Source organism: Oncorhynchus nerka, linkage group LG5 (assembly GCF_034236695.1).
Source record: "Oncorhynchus nerka isolate Pitt River linkage group LG5, Oner_Uvic_2.0, whole genome shotgun sequence".
Taxonomy (NCBI): Eukaryota; Metazoa; Chordata; class Actinopteri; order Salmoniformes; family Salmonidae; genus Oncorhynchus; species Oncorhynchus nerka.
The window spans coordinates 3281755-3289825 of NC_088400.1; the positions used below are offsets into that span (position 1 = coordinate 3281755).

The 8071-nt window shown below is 33.2% G+C and overlaps 1 long non-coding RNA gene across 1 annotated transcript; it reads left to right on the forward strand.

The window, feature by feature from the left end:
• Positions 1-5440: 5440 nt before the first annotated feature.
• LOC135571716 (uncharacterized) lies at positions 5441-7539 on the forward strand. The gene is made up of 2 exons (XR_010463876.1): positions 5441-5483; positions 7445-7539. It is a non-coding gene; the product is annotated as an uncharacterized LOC135571716 (long non-coding RNA).
• The last annotated feature ends 532 nt before the right edge of the window (positions 7540-8071 follow it).

Consider the following 8071-nt stretch of genomic DNA (forward strand, 5'->3'; position numbering starts at 1 on the left):
GATGAAGGTAAAAGTATGAAGGTATAGATAGATAGAGAGAGAAAACTTTGTGGATGAAGGTATAGATAGATAGAGAGAGAAGAAAAGTGGATGAAGGTATAGATAGATAGGAGAGAAAGAGAAAGAAAAGTGGATGAAGGTATAGATAGATAGAGAGAGAAATAAAGTGGATGAAGTATAGATAGATGAAGAAGGTATAGATAATAGAGAGAAAAGAAAAGTGGATGAAGGTATAGATAGATAGAGAGAGAAATAAAAGTGGATGAAGGTATAGATAGATAGAGAGAGAGAAAAAGTGGATGAAGATAGGATAAAAAGTGGATGAAGGTATAGATAGATAGAGAGAGAAAGATGAAAGATGGATGAAAGGTATAGATAGATAGAGAGAAGAAAGAAAAGTGGATGAAGGTATAGATAGATAGAGAGAGAAATAAAAGTGGATGAAGGTATAGATAGATAGAGAGAGAAAAGAGAAATAGATAGAAGTATGTTGTCTAACTGGATTTGGCACAGATGATAGATGCCAATAAAGCCCTTGAATTGTGGATGAAGGTATAGATAGATAGAGAGAGAAAAAAAGTGGATGAAGGTATAGTAGATAGAAGAGAAAGAAAAGTGGATGAAGGTATAGATAGATAGAGATATAGATAGATAGAGAAAGAAAAAGTGGATGAAGGTAAAAGTGGATGAAGGTATAGATAGATAGAGAAAGAAAAGTGGATGAAGGTATAGTGGATGAAGGTATGGATGAAGGTATAGATAGATAGAGAAACTTTGAAAAGTGGCAATGTTAACACATGTTTCCCATGAAATATAGATAGATAGAGAAAGAAAAGTGGATGAAGGTAGATAATAGAGAGAGAGAAAGAAAAGTGGATGAAGGATATGGATGAAGGTATAGATAGATAGAGAGAGAGAAAGAAAAGTGGATGAAGGTATAGATAGATAGAGAGAGAAATAAAAGTGGAAAGACAAGATAGAGATAAAAGTGGATGAGGTATAGATAGATAGAGAGAGAAAAGAAAAGTGGATGAAGGTATAGATAGATAGAGAGAGAAAGAAGGTATAGATAGAGAGAGAAATAAAAGTGGATGAAGGTAGATAGATGAAGTGGATGAAGGTATAGATATATAGAGAGAGAAAGAAAAGTGGATGAAGATAGATAGAGAAAGAAAAGTGGATGAAGGTATAGATAGATAGAGAGAGAAATAAAAGTGGATGAAGGTATAGATAGATAGAGAGAAAGAAAAGTGGATGAAGGTATAGATAGATAGAGAAGAAATAAAAGTGGATGAAAGTGGATGAAGGTATAGATAGATAGAGAGAGAGAAAGAAAAGTGGATGAAGGTATAGATAGATAGAGAAAGAAAGAAAAGTGGATGAAGGTATAGATAGATGAGAGAAATAAAAGTGGATGGTATAGATAGATAGAAAGAAAAGTGAGAGAGAGAAAGACAAGTGAAAGGAGTATAGATAGATAGAGATAGAGATAGAAGAGAAAGTGGATGAAGGTATAGATAGATAGAGAAAGAAAAAAAGTGGATGAAGGTATAGATAGATAGAGAGAGAAATAAAAGTGGATGAAGGTATAGATAGATAGAGAGAGAGAAAGAAAAGTGGATGAAGGTATAGATAGATAGAGAGAGAGAAAGAAAAGTGGATGAAGGTATAGATAGATAGAGAGAGAAATAAAAGTGGATGAAGGTATAGATAGATAGAGAGAGAAAAATGAAGGTACAAGTGGATGAAGGTATAGATAGATAGAGAGAGAGATGAAATAAAAGACAAGTGATAGATGAAGGTATAGATAGATAGAGAGAAAGAAAAGTGGATGAAGGTATAGATAGATAGAGAGAAAGAAAAGTGGAAAGGTATAGATAGTGGATGAAGGTATAGATAGAGAGAGAGAGAGAAAGAAAAGTGGATGAAGGTATAGATAGATAGAGAAAGAAAAGTGGATGAAGGTATAGATAGATAGAAGAGAAAAGAAAAGTGGATGAAGGTATAGATAGATAGAGAGAGAAAAGAAAATAGATGATAGATGAAGGTATAGATAGATAGAATTGAATAGAGAAAAGAAAAGTGGATGAAGGTATAGATAGATAGAGAGAGAAAGAAAAGATGGATGAAGGTATAGATAGATAGAGAGAAAAAGAAAAGTGGATGAAGGTATAGATAGATAGAGAAAGAAAAAAGTGGATGAAGGTATAGATATAGATAGAGAGGTATAGATAGATAGAGAGAAGAAAAGTGGATGAAGGTATAGATAGATAGAGAGAGAAAGAAAAGTGGATGAAGGTAGATAGAGAAATAAAAGTATGAAGGTAGATAGATAGAGAGAGAGAAAGAAAAGTGGATGAAGGTATAGATAGATAGGAGAGAGAAAGAAAAGTGGATGAAGGTATAGATAGATAGATAGAGAGAAAGAAAAGTGGATATAGAAGGTATAGAAGGTATAGATAGAGAGAGAAAAAAGTGGATGAAGGTATAGATAGATAGAGAAGAAATAAAAGATGAAGGTATAGATGATAGAGAGAGAGAAAAAGAAAAGATGAAAGGTATAGATAGATTGGAGAGGAGAAGAGAAAGAAAAGTGGATGAAGGTATAGATAGATAGAATTGAAAGAAAAGTGGATGAATTAGATAGATAGAGAGAGAGAAATAAAAGTGGATGAAGGTATAGATAGATAGAGAGAGAAAAAGTGGATGAAGGTATAGATAGGATGGATGAAGGTATAGATAGATAGATATGAAGGTAGATAGAAGAGAAAAGTGGATGAAGGTATAGATAGATAGAGAGAGAAATAAAAGTGGATGAAGGTATAGATAGATAGAGAGAAGAAAGAAAAGTGGATGAAGGTATAGATAGATAGAGAGAGAGAAAAAAAGTGGATGAAATAGATAGATAGAGAGAGAGAAAGAAAAGTGGATGAAGGTATAGATAGATAGATAGAAAGAAAAGTGGATGAAGGTATAGATAGATAGAGAGAGAAAAAGAAAAGTGGATGAAGGTATAGATAGATAGAGAGAGAAAAGAAAAGTGGATGAAGGTATAGATAGATAGAGAGAGAAAAAAGAAGATAAGTGGATGAAGGTATAGATAGATAGAGATAGAGAAATAAAAGTGGATGAAGGTATAGATAGATAGAGAGAGAGAAAGAAAAGTGGATGAAGGTATAGATAGATAGATAGAGAGAGAAAGAAAAGTGGATGAAGGTATAGATAGATAGAGAGAGAAAGAAAGATAGAAGATAGAGAAAGAAAGTGGATGAAGATAGATAGAGAGAGAGAAAAGAAAACAGAGAGAAAGAAAAGCCCTTGATGAAGGTATGAAGGTGGATAGATAGATAGAGAGAGAAAGAAAAGAAAAGTGGATGAAGGTATAGATAGATAGAGAAAGAAAAGTGGATGAAGGTATAGATAAAGTGGATGAAGGTATAGATAGATAGAGAGAGAGAAAGAAAGAAAAGTGGATGAAGGTATAGATAGATAGAGAGAAAAGAAATTAAAGAGAGAGAGAGAGAAAGAAAAGTGGATGAAGGTATAGATAGATAGAGAGAAAAGTGGAGAAATAAAAGTGGATGAAGGTATAGATAGATAGAGAGAGAAAGAAAAGTGGATGAAGGTATAGATAGATAGAGAGAGAAAAGAAAAGTGGATGAAGGTATAGATAGATGAAGGTATAGATAGAGAGAAGAAAAGTGGATGAAGGTATAGATAGATAGAGAGAGAAATAAAAGTGGATGAAGGTATAGATAGATAGAGAGAGAAAAGAAAAGTGGATGAAGGTATAGATAGAGAGAGAGAAAGAAAAGTGGATGAAGGTATAGATAGATAGAGAGAGAAAAGAAATAGATGGATGATGAAGGTATAGATAGATAGAGAGAGAAAGAAAAGTGGATGAAGGTATAGATAGATAGAGAGAGAAATAAAAAGAAAGAAAAGTGGATGGATGAAGGTATAGATAGATAGAGAGAAATGAAGAAATAGATGGATGAAAGGTATAGATAGATGGATGAGATAGATAGATCAGACAAATAAAAGTGGATGAAGGTATAGATAGATAGAGAGAGAAAAGAAAAGTGGATGAAGGTATAGATAGATAGAGAGAGAAAAGAAAAGTGGATGAGATAGCCAAGAAAGCCCTAGATAGATAGAGAGAGAGAAAGAAAAGTGGATGAAGGTATAGATAGATAGAGAGAGAAATAAAAGTGGATGAAGGTATAGATAGATAGAGAGAGAGAAAGAAAAGTGGATGAAGGTATAGATAGATAGAGAGAGAAAAGAAAAGTGGATGAAGGTATAGATAGATGAGAGGTAAAAAGTGGATGAAGGTATAGATAGATAGAGAAAGAAAAGAAAAGTGGATGAAGGTATAGATAGATAGAGAGAGAAAGAAAAGTGGATGAAGGTATAGATAGATAGAGAGAAAGAAAAGTGGATGAAGGTATAGATAGATAGAGAGAGAGAAAGAAAAGATGGATGAAAGGTATAGATAGATAGAGAGAGAAATAAAAAGTGGATGAAGGTATAGAAGATGATGATGAAGGTATAGATAGATAGATAGAGAAAGAAAAGTGGATGAAGGTATAGATAGATAGAGAGAGAGAAAGAAAAGTGGATGAAGGTATAGATAGATAGAGAGAGAAAGAAAAGTGGATGAAGGTATAGATAGATAGAGAGAGAAAGAAAAGTGGATGAAGGTATAGATAGATAGAGAGAGAAATAAAAGTGGATGAAGGTATAGATAGATAGAGAGAGAGAAAGAAAAGTGGATGAAGGTATAGATAGATAGAGAGAAAGAAAAGTGGAAAGTGGATGAATAGATGAGATAGATAGAAGAGAAAGAAAAAAAGTGGAGGAAGGTATAGATAGATAGAGAGAGAAATAAAAGTGGATGAAGGTATAGATAGATAGAGAGAGAGAAAGAAAAGGTATAGGATGAAGGTATAGATAGATAGATAGAGAAAGAATGAAGGTATAGAAAAGTGGATGAAGGTATAGATAGATAGAGAGAGAAAGAAAAGTGGATGAAAAGGTGGATAGATAGATAGAGAGAGAGAAAGAAAAGTGGATGAAGGTATAGATAGATAGAGAGAGAAAGAAAAAAAGTGGATGAAGGTATAGATAGATAGAGAGAGAAAAGAAAGTGGATGAAGGTATAGATAGATAGAGAGAGAGAAAGAAAAGTGGATGAAGGTATAGATAGATAGAGAGAGAAAAGAAAAGTGGATGAAGGTATAGATAGATAGAGAGAAAAAGAAAAGTGGATGAAGGTATAGATAGATAGAATTGAGAGAATAGAAGAAGAAAAGTGGATGAAGGTATAGATAGATAGAGAGAGAAAAGAAAAGTGGATGAAGGTATAGATAGATAGAGAGAGAAAGAAAGAAAATAGTGGATGAAGGTATAGATAGATAGAGAGAAAAGAAAGGTAGTGGATGAAGGTATAGATAGATAGAGAGAAAGAAAAGTGGATGAAGGTATAGATAGATAGAGAGAGAGAAAGAAAGGTATAGATGGATGAAGGTATAGATAGATAGAGAGAGAAAGAAAAGTGGATGAAGGTATAGATAGATAGAGAGAGAAAAGAAAAGTGGATGAAGGTATAGATAGATAGAGAGAGAGAAGAAAAGTGGATGAAGGTATAGATAGATTAGAGAGAGATAGAAAGAAAAGTGGATGAAGGTATAGATAGATAGAGAGAGAGAAAGAAAAGTGGATGAAGGTATAGATAGATAGAGAGAGAGAAAGAAAAGTGGATGAAGGTATAGATAGATAGAGAGAGAGAAAGAAAAGTGGATGAAGGTATAGATAGATAGAGAGAGAGAAAGAAAAGTGGATGAAGGTATAGATAGATAGAGAGAGAAAGAAAAGTGGATGAAGGTATAGAGATATAAAAGAGATAGATAGAGAGAGAGAAAGAAAAGTGGATGAAGGTATAGATAGATAGAGAGAGAAAAGAAAAGTGGATGAAGGTATAGATAGATAGAGAGAGAAATAAAAGAAAGAAAAGTGGATGAAGGTATAGATAGATAGAGAGAGAAATAAAAGTGGATGAAGGTATAGATAGATAGAGAGAGAGAAAGAAAAAGTGGATGAAGGTATAGATAGATAGAGAGAGAAAAGAAAGTGGATGATGAAGATGAAGGTATAGATAGAGAGAGAGAAAGAAAAGTGGATGAAGGTATAGATAGATAGAGAGAGAGAAAGAAAAGTGGATGAAGGTATAGATAGATAGAGAGAGAAATAAAAGTGGATGAAGGTATAGATAGATAGAGAGAGAGAAAGAAAAGTGGATGAAGGTATAGATAGATAGAGAGAGAAAAGAAAAAAGTGGATGAAGGTATAGATAGATAGAGAGAGAGAAAGAAAAAGTGGATGAAGGTATAGATAGAGAGAGAGAGAAAGAAAGAAAAGTGGATGAAAGGTATAGATAGATAGAGAGAGAGAAAGAAAAGTGGATGAAGTATAGATAGATAGAGAGAGAGAAAGAAAAGTGGATGAAGGTATAGATAGATAGAGAAAGAAAAGATGAAAGAAAAGTGGATGAAGGTGGATAGATAGATAGAGAGAGAGAAAGAAAAGTGGATGAAGGTATAGATAGATAGAGAGAGAGAAAGAAAAGTGGATGAAGGTATAGATAGATAGAGAGAGAAAAAGAAAAGTGGATGAAGGTATAGATAGATAGAGAGAAATAAAAGTGGATGAAGGTATAGATAGATAGAGAGAAAAGTGGATGAGATAGATAGAGAGAGAGAAAGAAAAGTGGATGAGAGAGAAAGAAATGAAGGGTATAGATAGATGGATGAAGGTATAGATAGATAGAGAGAGAGAGAAAAAGAAAAGTGGATGAAGGTATAGATAGATTAAAAGTGGATGAAGGTATAGATAGATAGAGAGAGAGAAATAAAAGTGGATGAAGGTATAGATAGATAGAGAGAAAAGAAAAGTGGATGAAGGTATAGATAGATAAGAAAGCCCTGGATGAAGGTATAGATAGATAGAATTGAAATAAAAGTGGATGAAGGTATAGATTGAATAAAGAAAAGTGGATAGGTAGAGAGAGAAAAATAAAAGTGGATGAAGGTATAGATAGATAGAGAGAGAGAAAGAAAAGTGGATGAAGGTATAGATAGATAGAGAGAAAAGAAAGTGGATGAAGGTATAGATAGATAGATGAGAGAGAAAGAAAAGAAATGGATGAAGGTATAGATAGATAGAGAAAAAAGAAAAGTGGATGAAGGTATAGATAGATAGAGAGAGAAAAAGAAAATGAAGGTATAGATAGATAGAGAGAGAAAGAAAAGTGATGAAGGTATAGATAGATAGAGAGAGAAAAAGAAAAGTGGATGAAGGTATAGATAGATAGAGAGAGAAAGAAAAGTGGATGAAGGTATGAAGGTATAGATAGATAGAGAGAGAGAAAGAAAAGTGGATGAAGGTATAGATAGATAGAGAAAGAAAAGTGGATGAAGGTATAGATAGATAGAGAGAGAGAAAGAAAAGTGGATGAAGGTATAGATAGATAGAGAGAGAGAAAGAAAGGTATAGATAGATAGAGAGAGAAATGATGAAGGTATAGATAGATAGAGAGAGAGAAAGAAAAGTGGATGAAGGTATAGATAGATAGAGAAAGAGAAAGAAAAGTGGATGAAGGTATAGATAGAGAGATGAAGAGAAAAGTGGATGAAGGTATAGATAGATAGAGAGAGAAAGAAAAGTGGATGAAGGTATAGATAGATAGAGAGAGAGAAAGAAAAGTGGATGAAGGTATAGATAGATAGAGAGAGAAAAGAAAAGTGGATGAAGGTATAGATAGATAGAGAGAGAGAAAGAAAAGTGGATGAAGGTATAGATAGATAGAGAGAGAAAAGAAAAGTGGATGAAGGTATAGATAGATAGATAGATGGATGAAGGTATAGATAGATAGAAAGAAAAGAAAAGTGGATGAAGGTATAGATAGATAGAGAAAGAAAATGAGAAGGTATAGATGGATGAAGGTATAGATAGATAGAGAGAATAGAAAGAAAAGTGGATGAAGGTATAGATAGATAGAGAAAGAAAAGGG